Source organism: Dasypus novemcinctus, chromosome 19 (assembly GCF_030445035.2).
Source record: "Dasypus novemcinctus isolate mDasNov1 chromosome 19, mDasNov1.1.hap2, whole genome shotgun sequence".
NCBI classification, from domain to species: Eukaryota; Metazoa; Chordata; class Mammalia; order Cingulata; family Dasypodidae; genus Dasypus; species Dasypus novemcinctus.
Window position 1 is genome coordinate 65464296 of NC_080691.1, and position 27997 is coordinate 65492292.

Below are 27997 nucleotides of genomic sequence, written 5' to 3' on the forward strand. Positions count from 1 at the left end.
TGTGAAGACAAACTTAATAATTAGAAAAAAAAGGAAAAGGTAGACACTAAGGAAGAAATGTAAGAAATTGCCTTGCCACTGTACATACAGGGCAAGACCTATAGCAGTGATAAAAGGCAAAATGTCAAAAACTAAGCTTTTTCATTTTTTCATTCTTTTGATACCCCAATTTATTTTTCCTTTATTTAATTTTTCTAAATTACTATGTATTCTATATCTAACCTTGAAAATCATCACTGTATTCCATTTTACTATTAATGGAACTTGGCAATATATTGGGCTTCCTTTTTGAAAAAGTTTTGGACTACAATGTGGTTGAACTATGGCATGGGAGGAGCACTTGTGTGGGGTGTTATTGGTGGGGGGCACACAGTAGGGAGGGAGTTCTCCAGGGCATGTTTACAGGGTACATAGAAAGGTTTGGATATTCTCATAGTGATTTCAGTTGGAAACGACAGATGCAAGAGTGCTGAGTTCCTGACCAGGGGAGCTCTACCACATTCCCCAATGGAATAGCAATCACGCAAGTGCAATGGCAAAGACTGACACAGATAAATGGTCCAATGATGAGCCCTTGATACTGATGGCTCTGATTATAAGCCTGTGTGCCTGAAATATGAATTAGGCCTTGAGCTGTGGGGTGCCTAAGATTTACCGAGAACCTACATGTTGCTCCAATGAAGCCACTCTAAGCCAAACTGAGCATGTAGATGCATTGCCTTCCCCCCAGTCTAGGACATGACTCCTGGGGATGAACCTACTTGGTGCTGAAAGATTACTACTACACACCAGCTGATGATGTAACTAGAAAAAGACCTTGAATGAAGAGTTCAACTCAGACCGGCAGAATATCTCAGCATATTTGTAATATCAGGTGTTAAAAACTGCTTTTTGAGTTTGGATAAAAGGGGGAAATGGAATGTACAACTGAGTTTATATGGCTATGAGGCTCCAAAAAAGAGTCGGGAGGTCATCGAGGGGTGATGCTTATGCATGCCTCAGCAGGGTACCAGAGACAGCCAAGGTAGATGGAAACACAGGGGCTAGTTCTCCTGAGGGCTGCAGAGACCCACAAGTTCTATGGTCATGGCAGATGGCTCTGGAGTTCAGGGCCCTGTCAGTTAGCCCTACTTTGGAGTTTGTTTTCCTGAGTGTGATGGAGTTGGGCGCAGAGATGACCTTTCTACATATGCCTCTCTGTTACTTTTACCGAAGCTGTGGTTGACGTTTGGGTTGGTATATATGCAGGAGACTTGAATCTCTGAACTGTCCATGTGATGGTCAGGCCCTGGGCCTCAGCATACTTGCAGCTCCTACCCTCTGGTTTCTTGGACTTACCCTGGCCAGCTGACAGGGAAGTGAAGAGGGTTAACCACCACACCAGGGAGCCAAGAGTGCCTACAGCTGCAAGCAGGAAAATTGCATCCATCATCCATGTGGAATCTAAGCCCTCTCTTGAAGTAGAGGGTGGCTGGACATAACCATCCCAGGGTCCACAGGATGGAGAAATACAGTACGGATTATAGTGGAATTAATGGTGTTCTGCTGTGGAACTATTGTGATTAGTAAGTGAAGAAATTGTAGTAGTGATATGGAGAGGGTGACCACAGTGGCTGCTGATGGTAGGGAGATGGGAAAAAGATATGGTGTGGGGGCATTTTCAGGATTTGGGATTGTCCTAAGTGGTGCTGCAGAAATGGATGGTGGACATTATATGTCCTCTTGTGGTCCACTGTGTGGACTGGAGAAGAGTGTGGACTACAAGTTGGACCACTGTCCATGTGGTGCAGTGGTGCTCCAGAAAGTTTTTGCCAGGTGCAGTTGATGTGCCACAATGATGGAAGAGGTTGTTGATGTGGGAAGGGTGGGGGGAATATGGGGACCTCATATTTTTTTAATGTAACATTTAAAAGAAAATAAAGAAGAAAAAAAAATCGACTCTATGGGAAGTGCAGACCTCAGATTGTATGTGTATGTTTATGGGCATGTTATTCACATGTAAATGTATATATTTATGCATATATATATGTCTTACTGTTTTCTTATGGGTCATTACAATATATATTTAACAGGTTAAGGGATTATAATTAGAATCATAATTTCATATAATAAAGAATATTTTGACAGCAATATCAGAGCCAGTTACTCACAAGTTCCTCTTATCCCTAATTTAGGCATTATAAATTATAAATTACCAGATATAGAGGTAATTTTATCTGAATAACTACTTGGTTAGTGCATGGATCCAGAAATACATGTGATTATTCATTTCGTAGTTGTATGATTGTGTCTAACATTTATGAAAACACTCTGCCAGTCCTAAATATGTTGAATAATATCTTAACTATGTCTGAAAGAATCTGAGAAGAGGAAATAATAAAAGTAGTGGCATGAATCTGTATTATCCAACAAATTTCCGACATTGTAATGCTGATGGCAGAGAAGTGACTGAATTGTTTTCTCATTTGGTGTAAGATACAGAATCTGGGGCTATGAGGGAGGGGAGAATAAAGGGACCCTGACATAGGCTTGCAGCAAGGAATACCACAGTCCCTGACAGAAAGCCCCTCACTGCCCAGACTCTTTTCTCACTTTCTTCTACACCAATGTCTGTGTTAAGTGGATTGTGTTTTCTTATTTCATATTATATAAAGTTTTATGTATTTTAGATACAATATTTACTTGAGCATATGTATTACAATTATTTTATCAGTCTTTTCTTTTCATTCTCTGAATGTTATTCTGTTGGACAGTGTTTCAAATTTTAACCAAGTCCAGTTTATGAATATTTTACTTCACAGATTGGGTTTGTGCCATTGTAGCTGAAATCTAATCAGCAAATCCACTATCACATGAATTACATATTAGTTTCTTTCCTGAAATTTTGCATATATGTATATACACACACAACAGATATTATTTGGATTTCATCAGTATTTCCTCTAATGTGCTTTTTTCTATTTAAAAAATTATTGAAATATACCATTCATATTTGAACATTCATAAAGAAGTCAATAGTAAAAGTTGTGAACCTAACAAAAAACATGCATGATGTCATTGCCACTTTTGTTCCTCAGTTTAGATGGATTTCAGAATGAAGACATGTGACCTCAGTACAATGATCCAAAACTTATTTGGTTATAGCTCAGTTTTATAGCTTGAGGCTGGTTTGGGATGATGAAGGAAATACCCTCAGTGTTGCTGCTCAACATGGCCAAGGTGATGATGGAAGTGCACCCAGGGCGAAGATGAAGGTGCACAGCTCAGTTTTGTAGCTTGGGTGATAGTCTGGCCTGGGCAAGGATGGAAGAACTGCTTTGGACTTTGGGGGTGTGCTATAGGTTCACTGTGCAGCCACCCTGGGTGTGGAGCCTTAAGTTGCAAGGCTCTCATTCGTTAATCATTGGGTTCTCTGTGGCAGCATTGGCTAAGGTTTGGTGGCTTGTTTAGCATTTTATGTGAATAGGGTGTATTAGTCAGCCAAAGGGGTGCTGATGTAAAATATCAGAAATTGATTGGTTTTTATAAAGGGTATTTATTTGGGGTAGGAGCTTACAGATTCCAGGCCATAAAGCATAAGTTACTTCCCTCACCAAAGTCTATTTTCATGTGTTGGAGCAAGATAGCTGCCAACATCTGCAAGGGTTCAGGCTTCCTGTGTTCCTCTGGGCTTGGCTCTGGTTTTCTCCACATGGTCAGCTGCTGACTATGAGGAGAACGGCTTTGTCACTCTCCCCGGGGCTCCAGCTTTGGCATCAAACTCCAACATCAAAACTTCAACATTAAAAGCCCTCAACTCTGTTCTTTGCCATGCCTGTTGGTGGGTGGGAACTCAGTGCCCTAATCATAACTCAATCATGCCCAGGTACAGATCAGATTATATACATAATCCAATATCTATTTTTGGAATTCATAACCAAATCAAACTGCTACATAGGTTATGCTAACTGGGAGACATTAATTGGCTGATTATTAATTAGGGTAATAGCTTGAAAATCTCTTATCCTATTGGTTGTCTCTTCTTCCCTCTGCCTAAGGGTCACTGTTCAGTTACCAACCCATTCCTTCACATGATATCATGTAGTGCTCCCATATACCACACAATTAACAACACTTTGCATTGTTGTGGATCACTTGTTATAAATTATAACAGATACATAATATAATACAGGGTGTTATTCCTTTATATTTCACCTTTGGGTCAATAATTCTTTGTAAGTTAATTTTTTGCTTAAGTTTTCATGGGTGTCCTGAGGTATCTGAATATGAATATACATTTATTCATCCATTCATGTTTTTAAAAACTTTTTGAAGTTTTTAATTCATACATGAATATTCATAACCAATAAGTATATAGCATGTTTTGAACTTGCAAAACAAATATGCATATCATCATACAATGCTCCCATACATTATCTCACCTTGCAAGTTTGAAACAATTGTTACGAACTATGAAAGAGCACCAACAAAACATTACAAACTATACCAATATCTTGCATTTAGTGTATTTTCCCCCACCTGATTAATGACAACCTGTATTAGTATTATATAGTTATAGTTCATGGCAGTATAGACTCATATTTGTTCTTCTAACAACATTCCATCTTTCATCACAGAGTTCAATGTATTATACAGTCTCCTGATTTGTGCAATCCACTTAAGGTATATAATCTGTGGCTCTCATATTCACCACAGAGTTGTGCTGTCATATGAAGTTGGGATGTATATGGCAACATCCTTGAGTCTTGAGAACATTATATTTAGTGAAGTAAGTCAGGTGCAAAAGGAAAAGAATGTAGAGTCTCACCAATATGAATTAAAATGATGAGGAATCTCACAGAGGTAAACACTAAACTATCAGTTACTATAAAATTGAATGTGGTTTGAAAATTGGAGCTCAAGCTTTATGTGGAATTTTTAATAAAGTTTATTGAAAATGTGTAGAAATGAATAGAGTTGATGAAACTTGATCCCTATTTATTAATTATAAGAATGTCCTTGCTACAACATTTCTTCAAAATGCCATTCTCTTTCTAGTGCATCTCCTTTTCAGTGTTCTAAAAAATCAGTTGAATATTTTTCTGTGTGTCTATTTCTGGTATCTCTATTTTGTTCCTTTGATTGGTGTTTTTATTCACTCACAATTTCATGATAGATTTTCTCCCAGGCAGGTGTATCAACAAAATAATTCCACAAAATTTGGAGCTAACTTTTCTGCTCATCTCTGAGGGCCCAAAATATTATGGTCTCTTTAACAATTACAGAAATTATGAACACATCAGCATCATCACATATAGGTTACTGAACCTGACATAGCTGCTCCCTTAGCTGTAAACTGAATCCCAAAGAATGTCCTCATCAGGAAATGCCACTGAGATCACTTTCCTCAGTCCAATTGGAAAATCCTTACCAGACTGCCCTGAGCTGCCTCAGAACTCTGATCATGTTGCCCACTGACAAAGTCATTTCTGTTTCCAAAAGGGGCACTCTGCTTCTGATTTCCATGGGGATCTGTTCCTCTTATTGTAAAAATAAAAATCCTCATTCAGAGAGTTCAGAGGAAGGCAAAAGTTCATAAATCTAGAGAGATCCTTTTGGGAAATTGCTAAACATAGAGTAATCTCCAGACCTAGAAAAGAAACCAGCTCCTATGGTCCCTCTGCACCTGCTTGGGGCTGGATCTTTTGCATGGTGAGTCCTGTGTCCCACCTCATGGTGATGCTGCAGGAGAAGTATTTGTCTCAGCTCAAACTGCCTTCACCTCACTGTGTCACTAGCACAGTAAAACCTCGCAGTCTCCTCTTCTCTCAGGCTGTTCATTTGCAGATATAGTATGTTCTTTGTATTGTCTCTGGAGATGGTGAATTGTCCTTTCAGGGATGGTGCATAATTCTTAATTCCTCCATCAGGGTTAATAACTCCAATCCACTCCATTCCCTGCCTTGGAACCTTACGTATCCAATTCATCCAGTAGCTACTAAATGTGAATCCAAAGTTGCACAGGAGAACCTCTGAGAACCCCCAGCCTGGACCAAATTTCCTCCAGATTCCCACAGTTCGATTTCACTCTGAGCACCTACAGGCACAAAAACCTGGTCAGAAAATCTATCAATCATATGAAATGTTTCTCTCACTCATATCCAATCACATACACAAATTTTGTGAGCTCTATAATATAACCTTTTAAAATAGCAATCAGGAAAACCCAGCTCAGCCAAAATTCCATAGTGCTTCTTCTTTGTTCAATCCCAATCATGGGATTCGTAAGATAGGAACAAGTAGGAATCCTGGGGTTAGGGGCTCCTTTCCAAGAGCTGCAGGATTGGGGCATGGCTGGTTTTCATAAACAGATGAAGGAGCCCTATTCACATATCCTCCTCCTATATAGTAGGTTCTTTGTTTTGAGGCCTTCCTAAAGATTGTGCCCAGAGCAGAAATGATTGTCACTGGAGAGTGGGTGGCATTGAGGGACCTATGGATTCTCACTGTGAGATCATCCTGAGCTAAATCAACACTGGTTATCTTTATTTTTAAATAGCCACAGAGAATATATGCAGAATGTGTTGATATTAATTTTATAGATATAATTCAACACACAGAAACACAAAGGGATGTGTGATCTGCCCAAGAGCTCATATCTGGTAAGGGTGAGTTCCAGGGTCTGGGCCTTTTCTCCTCACCTCTGGCCCCAACTGCTCCCCTAGAACAATTACAAGGTAAAGATGGCCATGCTGACTGAGGTTTGAAGAAATGTGCTGGTAATAAAACATGGCAAGATATTGCTGCATTCAAGTGTTTATAGTTGAAATTATGGAGAACCAGATTGCAGGCAGATGAATTTTCAGGAGTTCCTGAGTTTCTATGTGTCATTATGTGACTACCTATCCTTTCCTACCTATATATCCATTTGTATATTTTTTGTTTTACATCCTTTTATTCATTATAGTATATATATACAGATCTGTTTTATGTACAATAATTGGTTCTATCAAATAATTATACCAAGGCATTTTGGTAATATTCCCCAAGTCCAATTTAAGTATAATTAGGTATTTGTGCAATTCTGGCTACCAAGCGCTTGAGACTTCATTATGAACTACAGTTTTCAGGTCATACACAGAGTTCAAAATATACATTAAATTAGTTAAGGTGATAAGAGTGGGCTGAAAGAAAACCACAGAACTCAGAACAATTAAATTGTGTATGTCACTTACTAAACAGAATCAAAACAAATTATGTACGTATCCCAGATCTCTTCTGTTGCAGTGCAAGGGTCTTCTAGAGACTGCACAGTGGGCAGGGAAAGAGCCAGTATGAACCACCAAGGGCACATTGTTTCTCTGTCTCTCCTTTCCTGGGTTCCTGTTTCAGTTTTTAATCAGCCAGGACAGCCTTGGTTTCATCTTCAACCAGCATGGAACAAAGGAGTTTCTTAGGAGGAAGGGAAAGTTCCTTGGTGATATCTGTGTTTTTGATGGTTAATGATTCGTCAACAGTTTTCCCTTCACTCTTTCAATGGCTGAGAGTTGGAAGCAGTGACTAACAAGCTGGAAGCAATCATAGAACCACAGCCAAAAAATTTAAACTTGACATCCACAATCATCCATATTTCATCCATGTGAATCAGTAATTTCATTATATCATCTCAAGCAAGAGCCCATACAAATCCAACTCTGAATTTTTTAGATATCTTAATAAGGGATTTTAGGATTTTCATAAGGATCAACAACCTTCTTGTGAAAAAGCCATGCAGGGACTGACACCTGTGGTGTGGGCAGGCACAGGATCCACATTAGTAATGCCAATGATGCTTACCTTAGAAGGAGACTCCAGCTTCTGCCAACTTGCGGGGATGTGCTGGTGCTTCACTTGTATTTTTAACAACAGCTTTTATGATGTAAAAGTTATATATGATACACTACATAATAAATAAAGCATGGAATTTTATATTTATTGACATATATGTACACCCATACAAACATCACCACAAAGAAGTGAAGAAATAACTCAAGATTCCTGTTATTCTTTCATAATCTCCACTTAATTTAGATTAGTTCTCAAGAAGAGAGTATGGATTAGAGGGGACTTACTGGTGTTCTGCTGGGGAACTATTGTGATTAGTAAGGGAAGAAATTGTAGTAGTGATGTGAAGAGGGTGGCCACGGTGTCTGCTTATGGTTGAGAGAGGAAAGAAGAGATACAGTGTGGGGGCATTTTCAGGAGTTGGAGTTGTCCTAGGTGGTGCTGCAGGGACAGATGCTGGATGTTGTGTGTCCTGTCGTGGCCCACTGGGTGGACTGGGGGAGAATGTGGACCACAATGTGGACCACTGTCCATATGGTGCAGCAGTGCTCCAGAATGTATTCGCCAGGTGCAGAGGATGTGCTGGAATGATGGAAGAAGTTGATGTGGGAGGGTGGGGTGAGTGGGAAGAGGGTTATATGGGGACCTCATATTTTCTGAATGTAACATTTAAAAGAAAGTAAAGAAGAAAAAAATTTTCACAATTAAAAAAAAAACTGGAGCTTGAAAAAAAAGATTAGTTCTCAATTTCCAGAATTTATGTAAATGTGATTATGCAATATACTTGTATTTCTTTAGTTTCTTTCTTTAAAGCCCAGGTATTTGAGAAGGCTTCCACATTTTGCATGCATTGGGAGCACATTGATTTTAACATTGATGAGTATTCCTTTGTGCATATATCACAATATATTTATCTACTCACATGCTGACAGGATTTTGGTTGTTTCTACTTTCTGCCAATAACTTAGAAATGTGGTATTCAGCTTGGAGATGTAGAGAACTGAGACAATATTTGCTCCAATTCTTAGCACAAACAAAACCCTAACAATAAATCTTGGAAAACTGCAAATTTACAAATATTCTTCAGCATATAAGTTACAGGTTTAAAAACATTACTGAGAATGGGGAAAGTATGGTGTCTGCAATAAAATATCAGACCCAAATCTTTGCTTACTTGGGTTAGATGACACAAAAGTGGGAGTTAAACTAGCAGTCAGATTAAACGAGAAATAGTTAGTGAATTTCTAAATGCCAATTATGCTAAAGTCATAAGCAAGGGAAGTTCCCAGGTGGCACACCCTTAAGAGTCTCTTGCCCTCTTGCAGTTTATGATTCCAGGTTTGGGGAATCAAGTAGAAACTCCCCCACCATCCTGTGTTGTTTTCGGAGAAGAGTAATGTCTCCACTGCTCAAGTGACCCAAACTCACCTCCCTTAACCCCCTAGGAGCCAGGGTGAAAGACATTAGAACCATTATCCTAAAGATACTGGTTGAATCTGATAGAGAATGGTGGGGAAACAGAGTCCACCACCTAAACTCTGCTCAATACCTCTCCTTTCTTCCCTGAGGAGTAGAAGCTTTAATCTTCAAGAAAGGACATTTAAACCAAAGCAGAAGAAACTCGTGAATCATGATTGCATCCAGTTAGGTAACTGCTGGAAAAACAAGACACTCTTCCCTAGATGTGGCAGTCAGGAACAAGCAAAAGGTTCAGAATTGCCCCTGAAGGAGGTACAGTAAAACTTGTTCTTGGGAAACTTAGTCTCAAAAGGTCTGAGTTTAAGTCTATCCAACGAGCAAAAGTACCCCTTTCTCCCTATGATGATCACCAGGAACTCAATCAAATAGATAAATGGCCCCAATTTTTCTCTTATTCTTCTACAGTTCTTGTCCCTACCTCTTTCCTTCTCTCCAGGCAACATTTGATCTCATTTGATCTTTTGTTAAGAGATTTTGAGTTATAAATCATATACCAAAATGTTCACACATTTAAAGTGCATAATTCAATATTTTTTTTTACTTTATTCACAGATAGTTGCCACCATTACTAGAGTCAAGTTATGAATGTTTTCATCACTGTACAAAGACACAACATACCCTCTAGTTTATCACACTCTGATCTTAATACCTCATGACAGACCTAAGCATCAATATCCTGCCGTAAACAACTGAATGGACTGGGAGAAAGTGTAACCTACAATATAAACTATAATCCATGCTGTGTAGCAGTGATCTAAAATGTACTCATCAATTCAATGAATGTGCCTCACTGATGAAAGAGTTTGGGAATGTGGGAGGAGTGGGGGGATGGGGATTGGGAGTATATGGGAACATCATATTTTTCAATGTAACATTTTGTATGATCTATGCATCTTTAAAAATAAATAAATAAATCTATTAAAAATAAATAAAAAGAAGGGAATGGAGAATTTTTAAAAATCTACTCTCCCTCTCCATTGGCTTCCCTATCCTGGACTTTAATATTTAATGGAATCATTAACTATGTGGTCACTCATGGCTGACCCCTTAAACTTAGTATACTGTCTCTAAGGTTCATCCATGCTATAGTATCAGTACTTCTTTCCTTTTATTTTTTCTCAGGATTTTAATGATATATGTACAAACACATTTCCCTTTTTGAACATTTGCATGAGTACAATTGAATAATATTAATTATATTTAATTTTGTGTAATTAGCTCTCTGAGAGAGCTAACCCTATCTGGGCAAGGTCTAGGTCTTGCTGACCTACATCCATGCTCTTTTGTGCTGCTGCTTGTTCCCTCTGCTTCTATTGCTTAGATACCCCACACCATGTTGGCAATCCTGTAGATCTACAATCTCCCCAGACTTTGCAAACAGCCAGCCCTAGAAAGACTAGTGGAGAAAACTTGTGGTTTTGAGTGCTGTTCAAAGGGGAAACTTTGGTGTTAGCTGACCCCTACACTGCACCATTAAGCAACATTTGCTATATAAGGGCTTTTTCTGGCCCTGACAGTAGAAACCCACAAGCAAGGAAATGGACTTCCATGGATGGAGGATGTCACAGCTGAGTAGGCAGCTAGGGATAGATGCATGTGATAGGAAAGGGAGAGTGCTACACTTCTCCCTGGGCTACTGCTGTGGAGACTCCAAACTCTTTTCTATGGACCATGTGCATGGGTCTTGACACTACTCACTTAAGGGGCATCACCTCCAGGGGAAGCTTCATGGCCTGTATAAACAATGGTGTTGCAAGAATCTATAATCTTTACTTTGCTGCTGCATACACTGCTGTGGCCTATTTGTTCCCTGGCATCATGGAGTAGGTCATGTGAAGTATTTAAGAAAATACTGGGCAACAAATAATGGGCCTGAGCATATCGTATCTGCATCCCCTAAGACAGCAGAATAATTTCTGAAATTGCTTAAAGCATATAAATCCCCCACACAATGTTCTTGGACCCTACTCAGGGCTGCTACTTATCAGCACACCAAAGTCCTGGTGTTACACTCCCACCATCTAGAGACTACAACTTGTCAACATCATACTAGTAGAAACAAACCCCAATCCTCTTGAGGTTGTTTTGGACTTCCTAGAAGGAGAACAGTTGCCTATGAGACCAGTGCACTAGATCCACAGATGTTTCCAATCACCACATATGATATTTAACCAGGCCACAGGAAAGGAGAACAAATTTAAACTAAAAGTCAAAATTTTATTTGATCGGACTTTTGAAACATAGCCATATATTTGTTCAAGGGGAGAAAAAGAAAGGGGCATATTGGTTGCTGAGACACTTTAATTTTTATCTGATTTGGCACTCTGATTTCAAAAAAAGGAAGCAATTGGCTGGTACCGTTAAATGCTATGAGCTACTTTCGTATTGACTTAAACATTTATAACATATAAAAAGAAAAGGTATACCCAACTGGACAAATCAGATGTCTACTTGCAGACAATTAATGAGGTATCATCATTACTTTAAAAAAGATTGAGGAAAGCAGCTGTGGCTCAATTAATTGAATTCCCAATTACCATATGGAGGAACTGGATTCAAACTCTGGGACCTCCTGGTAGAAAAATAAAAATATCATCCGAGACATGTGTGGAGAGGGGTAGGCCCCATGCAGTGAAACAATGTACCAAAAAGATGATGATGCAAGCACATAGAAAAAAAGAAGGAAAAAAGATTGAGAAGATGCAATGAGCATAACATTTCTTTGAATATTTAAACAAAAGAGACCAATGAAGTGGAGACTTACTTGACCAACCTTTATACTCTAACAATAACAGAAAAAAATTTTTAAAAAAATCTTAACCACAATTGCCAAGACATTAACAAATACTATGACTATAAAGCTGTCATCTAAATAAACATATTTTGTAATCTATAGAGGGTCTCTGAGACGACCTCACCACACTCACTCATCATTTACACAATTAAACCTGGGAAATAGAACCCCAGAAAATACAAGGACCATATAATTCTGTCAGATTCACAGAGAACATCTTGGACTCTGTGGGGAGACAGATTCCTAACACCATCAGGCACAAGCCTCCCTCACACATGTAGACATCCACAACACCTGTTAGGCTTAATCATGTTCTATAAGTAGCTGAACATCTCACACCCTCACACCCACATTGCAGCTCAGATATAAATAACATGAACATCTACTGTTTTCCACTGTAGATAGCCCCAAAACTGTGCCTTTACACTGGTACATAAAGCAAATTTCCAAGATATGACCCTAGTCCTAATTAGAATGGATTTTATATTAGATGCCTTGGCTATCTCTGATTGTGCCACTTGGAGTCATTGGACTAAGCATGGTCAGCAATGACTTCCTAACATATTTTAGATTGAGGTACCTCTTGTCTGCTATACAATATAACCTATTAGAAAGAGAAGATTATCACGGTTTATTGCATCAAAATTATGCATCAAGAAACAGAGGTGTGTAAATCAGTCATCTACTCATGTGGATTTCCATAATGCCATGGATGAGAGTTACTTCTCAGGGAGGCCACTGAACCCTCACTTATGAAGTGGAAATGGGACCTACAGTAGAGAGCTAAACTTGACAAACAAGGTCTTTCCAAATTACAGGAAGATGACTTTCCTGATGTTCAGACACTTGTCCCAGGATTTTGAGATTCTGACATTATTGTAGAATTTGAGAGAGGTTCGATTATTTGCGTGTAGAGAAGCCAGGACTCAGGAATGAATTTTGAGAAAGAAAAATGGTTTATTGACGGCCGGCCGGACTCGGGAGCTTTCTGTTTCAATCCCGAGCCCTGAATAAGATTTTTGAGTCCTTTTTATACAGAGAGGAAAGGCCAAATGGTTCTTTTGTTTCAGTACTCAATAGGTATGAATTAGCATATATATCTTCCACATCCTAGGTAAGCTTTTAGCATGGACCTTATACATTCTAGATAAGCTTTTAGCCCATTTGGTTTGCATTTCCCCTGAATATTTAAAGTTTATAGAGTTTGCATTGATAAACTGTTTCCTGAGACTGGAGTCGTTGCCATGGTCACCAAGGGCAGGACTGCAGCCTCTCATCATCCCACACCCACAAGTCAGGACAGACAGCTTAGGTTAAGGTTATCTCCGAAGAGACAAAGAGCCTCCCACTCATAGCCCATATCAACATTAGTGCTCTTATTGCTTCTTCTTGGGGAATCCCTTGGTTCCAACTGTCTGACATGAAGGAGAGTCAGTATACCCCATCAATGATAACACTTACTTTATTCTCACTGGAGGGACAACAACTGCCTCTGTACTTAGTGTGTCTTAAGCATCTCTGCACCCAGTTTCCTCCAGCACAGGAGTTTATTGTATGGGCTTGCACTTCTGTCCTGGCAACATGTCCCCCACACAATAATACACAACTGTATATGGAATTCAGCTGCAAGGAAAATTCATTGATGTGACTCTGGAGGTGGTGACTTGGCTCTTCAGGGATTTGTTGTAAGAGTTGATCTTATCATAGAACCTCCACATCAACTCAAATCCCTTCCCCAGGGACTGGTAGATACAACTATCTTAGTAATCAGTGGTGATGGATTGACTAGACAGTTAAGGGTCAGAGTTTATGATGGCTTCAGTTGCCATGGATCCAATGCCTGCAGCTGCACCAGATAAAGGAATTATGGAGACAGAAAGACTCAACCCCTTTCAGTCATCTTCAGTGACAAACATTCCCATAGACCGAAGTCTGAAGGCTGAGACACTCACCTTGGGGTGCTGTCACAAAGCAAAGGAGAAGACCCAACAATTATTTGTGATTATTCCTCAAAATCCACAACACTGTTTCTCATTTACCTCCAAGACTGAAAAGAGAGCTCTTACCTTCCTCAGCTCGAGAGTTGAGTTTGTCCCTACTGCTTGAGGATAATTTTCATGTATGCAGGCCTGTCTTTATGATAAAAGAATATTTTAATATGTCCAAAATCTCAAACCCTTCAAAATGATAATTGTAAAGTTCTTGACTCATACTTTCAGAGAGGACTCTGAGTAAAACAGTATAACTGACAAGGAAATATGATTTTCTCAAATCTCAAAGTTTTAGAAAAATATATTTCTAAAAATAAGCTTTACAATTTTCCCACATCCCCTGAATATCTGATGCTCAACCTTGGTGTGAAACTTTGTTGCAATTGATGCAAGGATGTTAAAATATTACTCTTACCTATTATCCATACTTTGCTTCAGATGACCTTTTTTTCCCCATTCCACCCTACTACACACCCTGTGCAAGAGACATGCCTTTCTTAAGATCCTGAAAAACATTCTTATGGCCAAATACTTGGCCTCCAATGGGGTTAGGGTGTTTTACAAACCAGTGTTTAATTTCTAGCATTGTATAAAACACAAAGCTTCCCCTTTCAACCATGTTCAGAAACATAATTCGGCACTGTTAATTACACTCACACTGTAATTCTAACATTACCACTGTCCATTTGCAAACAATTGCAATCAACCTAATTAAAGCTCTGCACTAATTAAACAATGACTTCACATTCTTTACTCCCATTCTATCATTGGCACCCTGATTATGTGCATAAATATTTATGATTGATCTTTCATCTTGGTAGATTGCCCCTTTAATTGATATAAGTGTAATTCTTTGTCTCTTAAAACAGTTTTGTGTTAATAGTCTATTTTGTCTGAAATTAATATTACTACCCCAGCTCTTTATTGTTAATTTTTATATGGAATATCTTTTTCCAACCTTTCATTTAAAACCTATTTGTATCCTTAGGTCTAAGGTGAGTCTCTTGTAAACAGCAAATAGTTGGGTCATGCTTTTTTAATCCATTCTGCCAATCTGTCTCTTAATTGGTGAGTTTAATACATTGTCATTCAGTTTTGTTAATGAAAAGTCAGTGCTTTCTTCAATTTATCTTTAAGTTTGTATATGCTATACCTTATTATTGTTTCTTATTTTACATTTTCCGTTAGCCTTACTAAATATCTTCCTTTCTTTTTTTCTTTTTAAATTTTTTAACTTAATTGCCTTTTTTAAAAGATGCATACATCACAAAAAATGTTACATTAAAAATATGAGGTTCCCATATACCCCACACCTCACACCACCCCACTCCTCCAACATCAATAACCTCTTTCATCATTGTGGCACATTCATTACATTTGGTGAATAAATTTTGGAGCACTGCTGCACTGCATGGATTATAGTACTACCTCAATAAAGATAAATTTGTGTTTTGTATATATTACTACAATAAAGGAAATTTTATGTTTTATATATGTTGTTATGACAATAAAGGAAAAAGGAAAGATCCCCAGGAGGTGCTCTGCAAAATCAACATGAACAAATAAGTATTTGGCTGTTTACAACAAAATAACAATGAAATATGAATTGATTTAATATAGAAATAAAAATAAAATAAGAATTAATTTAAAGTAAAATTACTGATGTATTATGGAAATAATTTAACATGGAATTAAAATTATAACATAATTTGCCCAGAGACTGGGAAAGGAGAATGGAATAAAGTTATCATAATTTTCTTATATGTTTGATGTCTACTAAAGTACAGTGTGAAGAATTAAACATATTTTAAATTCTAAAGGAACTACATAAATGAAAAGAATAACAGCTATAATATCTGCAAAAGAAATATGAAGGAATCATAAAAATACCCAATTTGATCAAAGGCAAGAAAAAAGAGAAGGGGGTACAGAAAGACAAATAGAAAAGAGACAAAATAGAAAAGAGATTGCAAAACAGTATGCCTGCACTCAATTAAATCAATGATGACATTAAATATAAATAGTGTAAACATCCTTATTATAAAATAGAGGTTTTGAGATTACATAAAATTTCAGGATATGGTTATAAACTGCCTCTAAGAAACTATTGTTCTTCATGACATTGCAATGATGAATACAGGCCAGTATACATTTTGTCAAAACCTGTAAAATTGTGTGAGGTAAAGTAGAAACTATAAAGTAAACTATATTCCTTGGTTAGCACAATACTTTAGTATGTGTTCATTAATTGTAACAAATGTATCACACTAATGAAAAATGTTAATGTTGGAAAGTGTGTGAGGGGAGGTATGGGTTATATTGATGTGGGCTATGGGTGGGAGGCTCTTCATCTCTTTGTAGTTAACCTAAGCTGTCTGTGACTTGTGGGTGTGGGACAGTGAGAGAGGCTACAGTCCTGCCCTTGGAGACCATGGCAATGATTCCAGTCCCAGGAAACAGTTTAGCAATGCAAACTCTATAAACTTTAATATTCAGGGGAAATGCAAACCAAATGTACTAAAAGCTTATCTAGAATGTATAAGGTCCATGCTAAAAGCTTACCTAGGATGTGGACGATATATGCTAATTCAAGCCTATTGAGCACTGAAACAAAGAACAATTTGACCCTTCCTCTCTGTAGAAAAGGAACTCAAAATACTTGTTCAGGGCTCGGGTTTGAAACAGAAAGCTCCCGAATCCGGCTGGCCATCAATAAATCATTTTTCCTTCTCAAAATGATTACTGAGTCCTGGCCTTTCTACAAGCAAATAATTGAATCTCTTTCAACTTCTACAACAATATGTAAATTTTATATAATCTAAATCTTCTTTAAAAATAAAAATAAAAAATGAAGAAATGACTAATAAAAGATCGCTTTCCTGCACACATACACACACACAAAGTGAATTTCTTATAAGCAGGGAAATTTCTGATGAGATTACAGTAATCCACTACTTCCCTATATTTTCCTTTAAGCTGAACCTGGGTTTCTTCCCTGCTCTGAAACACTCCCTAAAGTCCAGCTCCCTCCTGCTTAGGGAAGGTAGTGTCTGGTCTCACACTGACTCGAGGCTCAGCGATACTCAGCCACAGTCTCCATGGGCATGGAGCTCAGCTAAAGAGAGAACTGGTTCTAGGATGTGTATCTGGAAGCAGTTGTTCAGTATAGTGTGTGCTCCCATTATAGCATATTGTTGAAAACCACATCAGTCTCTCCCCTGGGAGGAAAATAGTAACCCAGTAGTAACCACAGGTTGTGATGGATAGCCCAGGTCACAGGCAGGTGAGGGACAGAGACATTAGAGAACACAGTCCTCTCCCTGGGATGCCCCCTTACCAACACCTGATTTTATTTCCAAGCAGGAAATAGTTTGAATCAGTTGGTCAGGGAATAAGATGTAGTCATGGATCTAGGCATGCTTTAGAATTATGTTTATTGTGTCACTACTCCAAGGGATTACACATGTATATATGTAAAATCCCTGACAAATGTTTTTCTAAAAGATTTTGCTGCATTTTCAATATCTGTGCAGGAATGGGTGTTTGGAGCTGCTTTTTCATAATTTTGTTGATACCACTATGCAGTAGTCACATTAAGTGTGGATTCATCCTGGTATTTCTGAGCCGTTATTATCACTGCATTTATATTCTGTATGGCTCACATCCCTGACCACTATGACTACAGGAGAAACATCTAAATTGCTCCTTCTATTGATAAATTGCACTTTTTCAAATTGGACAGGTCAAGCACCCTCAGTCTAAATGTCCTCACATTCATACTGATCACTTTTATATTTACTTACTTCTAAAAATCCTTTCCAACTTATGAAATGAATTGATCTTGAATGTAGCATACTGACATCTGGCAATTCAATAAGAGCAATTAATTGAATTATTTTAAAAAAGGATTCAGGGCAGATATCGAAAGCATGAGGAGAAGTTGTTCAGGCAGTGATGAGAGTGAAACATTAATAGATCTGGAAACTGAAGTAACTAAATTTAAAGTTAAGGCTTTGAAATTATGGACAATATCTAAAGTCATGTACCAAGTCATCCCAAAGTCATGGAGAACTGGGAAAGAAGGTGATGAACATTATATATCCTGCCCTACACCACTAAATGTACTGGGAAAGAGTGTAAACTACAATGTAAACTATAACCCATGTGTTGCAACAGTGCTCCAAAATGTATTCACCAAATGCAATGAATGTGCCACAATGATGAAAGAGGTTGTTGATGTGGGAGGAGAGGGACAGGGTGGGGTGTGGGGTATATGGGAAGGTCTTACACTTTTTATTTTATTTATTTATTTATTTATTTATTTCTCTCTCCCCACCCCTCCCGCTCCAGTTATCTGTTCTCTATGTCCATTCGCTGTGTGTTCTGTGTCCACTACTATTCTTGTCAGCAGCACTGGGAATCTGTGTCTCTATTTGTTGCATCATCTTGCTGCATCAGTTCTCCGTGTTTGTGGTGCCATTTCTGGGAAGGCTGAACTTTCTTTTGTGCTTGGCAGCTCTCCTTATGTTGTGCACTCCTTGTACATGGGGGTCCCCTATGTGGGGGACATGACTGTGTGTCATGGCACTCCTTGTGCACATAAGCACTGCATGTGAGCCAGCTCCACATGGGTCAAGGAGGTCCTGGGTTTGAACCATGGACCTCCCATGTGGTAGGTGGATGCTCTATCTGTTGAGCTTCCCTCCTATATTTTTTAATGTAACTTTTTTGGTTATCTATGTATCTTTAAAAAAAAAACAATAAAAAATAAATAATTAAAAAAGAAGGTGATGAAATAAGAGAATGACAAGTGAGGTATATCTGGATGGAGTAAGCCACAAGTTCACACTAAACTCAATGGGTCTGTAGGGTAATTATCTTCTTTTTGCATTGAGTAGCATGAGTTAATGAATTTTACCAATTCCTTCTGAAGTTTGGAACAAGGCAGAGTAATTTATTTGGAGGAATTACACTAGAATCTGAAAAATTTCTGGCCGGCCATGTGAAGATTCTTAATCATGAAATTGTTGCAAGAATTATAAATAAATGCTGTTGATGCTGGAAGCATGGGAAACAATATTGCCTTAGGGAGGAGGAAGTACAGACTACTGTGGGGGATACAGAACTGGAAAAATGACCCATGAAGGAAGTCTTGACTCAGGAGGTCACCACGAGAATAGCTTCTTGGCTATGGAATGTTTTTAATCAATGCTACCAATAGGGATAATTTCTGTTATGGAGACCTACCATCTGAGCCCAAGGTTCACCACTGAATTAACTCTTGACTTCCTCTGGGAAGTCAGTGACCGTCAAAGGACAAAAGATAGCTGGTGAAAGGAGGGAGAAATGATGTCATCAGAAATCAAGAAAACTGGGTCTGTCCTTGGAGATAAGAATTGTGATTTCAATCAAGATGTATTAGTAGAGGAATTTCCAAAGTAACTGGTGTCTTCATGGTGAAGCAAAATGGAGCTTATCCTTTAGTATATAATGCATTTCTCACTTTTCCTTCCTCATTTTCCAGATTGAGAAATGAGATATGGATGTGAGACTCAGTCACAATGTCTTGAGTCAGACCCATGGCTCTACACTTGAATGTCATTAAGTTCAGCACCACAGGTATGTCTATTTGGTCAGTGGTTCATTGTCCCCCAGTGGAGTTGCAGTCATCACATATTTTCCAGAAGTCACCTGGGTGGTACTTATTACAAAGGACTAACTCCACTGCCCACTGTTGTGTTTGAACCATGTTAGGTTGTGTAATAGATGAAAATTTCTTATAGAAGTTATTTCTCTATAAATGAGTGTCCATAATCTTATCAATATTATATCATTAGGAAGTTTAAGGGTGTGACAAATACCACCAGAACAAATAGTAAATTGACTAAGTGAAGTCTGACTACCTTTACCAAGAAAAATGTGTAAATATTTGTCAAAAATTTCATGCATTTTAGAGGGTTTAAAATAATAGTAATATTACCATAACATATGGCAGTATGACTTATGTATATGAAATCAATAAACTCAATATGCACTTCATTAGGCTCCTTTTCATTCTCCTCCCAGTTTTCTTTCCCATTACTTAACCAATTTTGAAATATTGGCCAGGCAGGGGATTTTTTTCTTTATAGTACTTTGATTTTTCCTTTGACATATTATGACCATATTTAATTCAAAAATATCTCTTCAAATATTGGGATTTTAAGATGTACCTGACTACACACCAATAAAGAGAATATAGGATGAATATGTTTTCAAGCAATCAGCTCTAATACAACAGCCATTTAATTTTGCAGTCCTGTGGGCACTAGTTCGTGAAGCAATTTGGTGTTTTATGTTGAAGAAATATGCTTCAGTGGAAGGCAGAGAATCATAAATCTAGAGAGATCCAGTGAGGAATGCTTTAAGATGGAGAGGAAGCCCCAGGCACTGACAGGAAACCATCTCTCAACTTCACGTATGCACCTGCCCTTGGGGCTGCACACTGTGTTTCCTGGCAACTGAGTGCCCCCTGCCTTCCAGCCCCTTACTGCTGCCCTGAAATATATTTACGTCTGGATTCACACTGACTCTTTCCCACTATGTATTTCATAAAGTTATACTTCGCTGTGTCCTTCCAAGTGCCTCTCCTCTGGAAGGCAGGTAGAAAAGGATTCCTGGGATATTATGCACAGGACTATTCTGTCTATCACTCCTTCCTTTTCTCAATAGTGGACATTCTCTGGGTACTTTTATGTTGTGGACCCACTACCAATGAAAAATACTAAGGACCTGGAAAGGAGAGTAGCTCATATTTATTGGACATCCTACTCTAGTCTAAGGATTAGCTGGAGATTTAAATTCCCAGTTCTCCCCACAAATTCAAAGTTTTTGGTGAAAAGGATAAGGAATAAAATCTTGTTCATATTCAGGACTGCAGAAATGTTTTCCAAAGTCCTAATCTCAGGTTTTCTCCTTCTCCAATAACAGTCCAGGTCAGGTCATCCCAAGGTGACTCTCTATGCTGCCAACTGTGCATTATGGGAAGTCAGTGAGAATGTTCTCTGTGCCTAAAAAAGGGGTATGAATTCTTTGTGTCAACATTGTTACCCACTTTATAAACCTGTCCCTGGTCTTCCTTATTTATGGAAAATTTGTATCAAGGATGAAGAGATCACGTAACACTATTGGAACAATGCACATGGAATGATGACCACAGTTGGTGGAATTTTCACTGATCCCTTTGTTGGAGACATGATGAAGGGAAAACTTATTCCAAAGTGTAATTTAATTAAGAAAAACTAGTGAATTTTTCCCAAGAGTAAGAAATTGGAGACCTATTTTTACTGTGCTGTGGTTTGATCTGTCTGCCCATGTAGTGACTTGCATTTGGGAGGCAAAAGTATATGAAATGAAAGGGGATGAGATATGTTTATTTTGTTAAGGGTACCCTGGGAGGAAGATGTTAGCTAAGCCCTTGAAGAATACAGTTCTTTCCCTGGGGTTCCTACTCACTAAGTACAGGTTCTCCTACTTCCAGGCAAGGAATGTATTGAATCAGCAGATATGGGGTACCAGATGTGGCCAAGGAAAAAGTATATTTTTGGGAATATGCTCATTATTCCACTACTCCCAGGGTTTATAATGTGTATGTTTGTGTGTGTACATATATAGGATACATATATTAACTATATGATATGTATATATTCCCTGACAATATTGCGTTTAATGAACTCTGATTGTTTTTCAAAGTTTCACTAGAGGAAAGTATGTTTGGCTCTAGCATTTCCACTTTGCTGATTTCATTTATCAGGGGTATCTTCATATATTCATGTGTGTAAGTTTAGTAAGTTGCCCATGTCATTACATATTTTCATTACTGCTGTTAGTGATATTATCTTCAAGGGTGTCAGAAAGGACTTGAGTGTGCCTTTAATTATGACCACCATGATTGCATTCCAAGGAACACTTGTCTCCATCACCTATCAGACAGTAAATGTCATCAGGAGTTCAGCTAACACATTGACAGGATTTATCTGGTCATCTATTTCTTTTTCCTATCTATTTTTCCATGTGTCTCCAGTGCACGCAGGATAGTTTACAAATGCTTGTTACTATATGTAATCACTAATGTTATTAAAGCTGGTGTGGCTATGATTATACCAGAGAAAACTGATTCCAGGTCAGTGTTTATTCTCAAAAGAAAGAGCTATTTTGCAATAGGAAAAGCATATTTAAATTTATCAGTATATCTGATAATTGTCTTCCCTGTCATAGATAAATAGGCTGAGAAATTTGGCTCTGTTTCAGTCTTCAAGAGGAAGGCACCTCCTGAGATGTGGATCATGAATGAAATTCCTTGGGAGACTGAAGCAGAAGAGAGAAGGCCCAGTGACCCAGATATGCTCTTCCTGCCCCTGTTCCAGGCAGAGGATACGTGCATTTGGCTGTGGCTAAGCTTAAGTGAGAAGCTCACTGCTTGGGGACCAGCAGTAAGAACCCTCTTCTAGTACTCACTCCCTGCCTTTGTGCTGATTGCAAGAAAGTTTGTACTTTGAACCCTCAGACCCAACTGGGAAGGGCTGGGTCAATTGGGATTACTGTAAGAAACATGGACCCTTTCACTGCCTTCCCAGGCCTTTCCCTCCAGGGTGATTCCAGACATGTACAGAGGTATTGGTGACAAAAGATGGTAAAGTTATTGGGACCCCCCAAATTTCATAAGTTTCCTATTGACACAAATGATGACCAGGTGTTGATCCCAAAGGCCATAGTTTCCTGGGGACAGGGCAGGACAAGAGGGTTCATCAGAACCATAAGCTAGCAGGTAGAGATGTGTAATCCAGGGCCAGGAATTTGGGTCACAGTCAATGTAGACTAAATTAAAGAGTCCTCAACAGCACTGAGACACTGATAGAGACCCAACTGTGAGCTTCCTGAGGAACAGGCACTTATTTTTCTTTCTTTTAACCCTTCAGAGGTGACCTGAATGGATGTGGACCTGGAGGCCTGTAGCCAAGTACTCAAACCTCCTTGCTCCTTTCAGGGAAAGATTCAAACTGAAGGGTTCCTTCACCAATTCTGAGCTATCAGAACAGCTTCAGTATTTGCAGCCTTAGCACTGAGATGGTTTCAACTGGATTAACACATCTAATTCTCACACGGGTCCTCTTAATAGGTACTTTCATCTGTTCCTATTTTTTTTTTTTTTAAGATTTATTTATTTATTTAATTCCCCTCTCCTCCCCTCCCCCGGTTGTCTGTTCTCTGTGTCTTTTTGCTGCGTCTTGTTTCTTTGTCCACTTCTGTTGTTGTCAGCGGCACAGGAAGTGTGGGCGGCGCCATTCCTGGACAGGTTGCACTAGGTGATGCAATTTGGGATTGCAAGCACCCCACATTTGTGCCATTCATATGGTCAGTGAGGCCCACTGAGAAGCTGAAACATCTCAACCAGCCTGCATCTGTGAGCTTGAATGAGGCAGTGCTAGGCAAGGCAGTTCACCCCATCAGATGTCCTGTCCACTCCTCTTCTTTCCTTGGTATCAGGGAACAGGTTGACAACTGAACTTTCAATTCCATCTGGAATCAACAACAAGTAGGAATGAAGCAAGATGGTTGAAAATCTGCCCCCCCTCCCAGAGTGACTCCATCCTACCTTGATAAATAATGCTTAAGTGTGGCTTAAATGTTACAGAAAATAGAGGCATTCCATTTACTGCAGAGGACACCTATCACTTAACTATTAAACATGCAAGTTCAAACTCTTCAGTTGTAATGAAAGCATCCCAGTTAGCTAAACACTTAATGAAAACAAACTAGTTTCAAAACTAGGAACATTACTGAGACTGTACAAAGTATTTAAATAATAGAAAAATAATTTAATAAGGCATTGTCCTGAAGACTTCTTCCAAGGCTGAAGGTATGAGTCTCCAGTATGTGATATGTTAGTCAATCATTTTCCTATTACATAGTCCTCCAACATAAAAAACTACAAAAAAACCAGCATGCAATAATGAAGAAAAGTTGGAATAGTTAAAATTATATCAGATAACATAGTCTTTAAAACAAAGCTGTTATTAGAGGGAAAAAGGATATTATATACTAATAAAAGTAGTGATTCATCAGGAAGAATAACAATTATAAATGTGTGTACACCTAACCAGAATGCTTCAAATTACATAAGGCTAACACTGGAAAAAACCAAAGGGAAAAATAGATGTATTTACAATAAAGGTTGGATACTTCAGTACACCACTCTCACCATTGGGTAGAATATCTCAACAAGGGAAATATAGAACTTGAAAAACATGATAAATGAACGAAAACTAATAGATATATAGAACATTTCTCCCCCAAACAGCAGGATATACATTCTTCTCAAGTGCTTATGGATCCAGAATAGACCACATGTTGGGTCACAAAAATTGGTTCTTCAGGAACATTTTAAAAAATGGATAAATCCTCAGTTGGAGTGACAAAAAATATAGAAGATATGAAGCAGCTGTGGCTTAATAAGTTGGGTTCCCATCTACCATATGGGAGGCCCTGGGTTCGTGTCCAGGGCCTCCTTGTGAAGGATGGGTCACATGGATACTGCAGAGAGCTGCCAGCCTGGGCGCTGCCGAGTGCTGCCCCCAAGTGGCGGAGTGCAACCAGACCCATGAGGGCTGGGTAGTGCCGCCAGCCCGTAAGTGCTGTGAAAAGCCAACTCAGCAAGGTGATACAACCAAAAGGGAAACAACCAAAAAAAATTGCAGAAAAGCATGCAGCAAATGGACACAGAGAGCAGAGAGAGGAAAAAAAAAAAAAAGCCACAGGGAGGGGAATAAATTTTAAATATATATATATAATATATATATATATATATATATATGATACAAATAAATAAAATCAGAAAGGAAAATGAGAACATTACTATGGACACCACAGAATTAAAAGAGATCATCAGCAGATAGTGTGAAAAACTGTGTAACAAACTAGATGATGTAGATGAAAAGGAGAAATTTCTACAACCATAGGCTAACTTACACTGACCCTAATAGAAAAAGATGTCAACAAACCGTTCACCAGTAAAGAGATTGAACCAGTCATTGAACAACTCACAAAAATGAAAATGCCTGGACCAGATAGCTTCACTAGGGAATTCTCCCAAACATTTAATAATGATTTATTACCAATCATACAAAAACTTTTTAAAAAATTCAATAGAAAGGAATGCTACCAAACTTATTCTGTGAAAGGATCACCCTAATACATAAAAAGAAAATTATAATCCCATTTCCCTAATAAATATAGATTCAAAAATCCTCAACAAAATAGTAACTAATTAAATTTAACAACACCTTAAAATAATTAAACATCATGATCAAGTGAGTTTATACCAGGCACACAAGGGTAGTTCAGCACACACACACACACACACACACATACCACACAATCAGCATAATATATCAAATTAATAAAATTAATGAAAAAAATCACGATTATCTCAATATGTGCAGAGAAAGCATTTGATAAAATACAGCATCCTTTATTGATTAAAATATTCCAGAAAATAAGAACTGAAAGAAATTTTTCTGAACAGGATACAGGGCATATATGAAATATCCACAGCTGATATTGTACTCAATGGTGAAAGACTGAAAACTTTCCTGATAAGATCAGGAACAAGACAAGTTTGCTCACAGAAACACTGCTGTTTAATATAGTGATAGAGTTCTAGCTAGAAAAATAAAGCAAGAAAACTAAATAGAAGTCATCCAAATTGGAAAGGAAGAAATAAAACACTTGCTATTCACAGATGATATTCTCCTATACCTAGAAAATCTTAAAAATCTACAACAAAGGTACTAGAGCTAATAAATGAGTTCGGCAAAGTGGTAGGATACTAGTTTAATATGGGACAATCAATAATATTTCTATACATTATTAATGAGCAACCTGAGGAGGAAGTCAGGATAAAAGAGACTATTTACAATAGCAACTAAAAGAATAAAATATTTAGCAATAAACCTAACCAAGGATGTAAACCCTTCTATTCAGAAAATTACAATATATTGCTAAAAGTAATCAAAGGAGACCTAAATAAATGGAAGAACATTCCATGTTCATATATTGAAAGCTAAATTTCTTTAAAATGTCAATTTTACCTGAAATTGATATAGAGATTCAAACCAATTCTGAGAAGAAAATTCAACAGCTATTTTTTTGAAATATTCTTTAATGTCTGTAAGGCACTGAAAACAATTTAGTACTTAGTTTACAGCAATAAACAAAATTTTTTAAAAATTTCCTGAGCTTATATACTAACTACATATTAGACATTTTATTTCTCTTAAAAATTTAAACAGCAGTTACCAAATTATATAACTGATTTTTGAACTCTTCAAAACTTTCAGCAGGAGGCAGTGAGTTGATCAGTTGAGCAGCTGACTGTAGATTCTGAACCTGGCCCTTTAGTGCCATCAATCATGCTTTAAGATGGCTGATCTCCTTCTCTTCCTGTTTTAACTGATTTTGGTAAATTGTAGATTGCTGCTTTGTTTGAATCTCTGATGCTTCAGGTCTTTCTTCCAGATCTGTACAAAGTTTTTTAAGTCTCTCATTCTCTGATCTTAAAATTGAATTAATGGCTTCAATTTCCACTCCCCTAGAGTTTGGTAATGCTACTTCCATGATCTCTATGCCCTCCATTAACTTACCTTTCATAAAGTTTGGAATCTGTCAAGTGAGGGAAGCGAGGCTGCCCCCACCTGACCCAGAGATTGGCCCAAGCCACAGCCAAGGTTGCCAAGGAAAGCAGATATCATTATGCATCAAGTAACTATGTGGTCTGCTCAGAATGACAACAAATGTACAAATAATTACACAGCTTAGTGAATAACTTTAAGCGACTCAATCTTCTCTCTCCACGAGGTCAGGAAATAGGAATTTGGCCTTCTCCCCCAAAAGCTCCACAAAGCCCTGCTTTCCCTGGAGCAGCAGCCTCTTATCTTTTGCTAAGTCAGATCTCCACACACTCCTTTTTTGTTTATTCCTCAACTGTCCATCTGCAGAACTAAAATTCTGTATTTTATAATCTTTCCTTTCTTTTATGAATATTTAATTTCCATGTGTACAGGCTTAAGTTTTTTTAAAACAATTTTTTATTGAAGTATTTCATTCATACATGAACATGCATAAACAAACAATAAGTGTATAGTAAAGATTGTGAACTTACAAAATAAACATACATAACTTTACACAGGGGTCTCATACATCATCCCTCCACCAACTCTTTGTGTTGTTGTGAAACATTTGTTACAAACTATGCAAGAGCATTATCAAAATATTACTACCAACTATAGTCCGTGCCTTAACATTTGGTGTATTTTTCCCCCAACCCACACTATTTTTTAAAATGATATATTTTTTGTTACAGATATTGTGAACTTGCAAAACTTTTCAATACACCCTGCCTTTTCACAAAATGCCTAGTTATATTATCTAGTGATACTAAAACAATAGATTTTGTATATTAACTGCCAAGACATGTATTAAAGTAAAACATGTAAAATGATAATAAACATGTAAAAATGTAAACACATAAAAAGACTACCCTCACCAGAAGACAAATTTACCAATTCTTAAAGACCTTGTCTGCACATTTTCCAGATCTGACAGAGCATAAGTATTGGCTTCAGAGTGTTTGGAATTTCAGGGTTTTTCTTAAACCTTTAGCCTGACACTATGGATTTCTTATTTCCCTCTTCTATTTTTTCAGCTCCATCAGTGTGTTTTAACTATTGTAACAAACAACATCAAGCCAAGTCTAAACAAAAATTCAAGCTATAGACCATGGGTAGTAGCAGTGCTTCAAAATGTGTTCATGTATATTGTAACAAATGTACTTTACTAATGAGAAATGTTAATCAGGGAAAGTGAGAGATGGGAAAAGGATAGAATATATGTG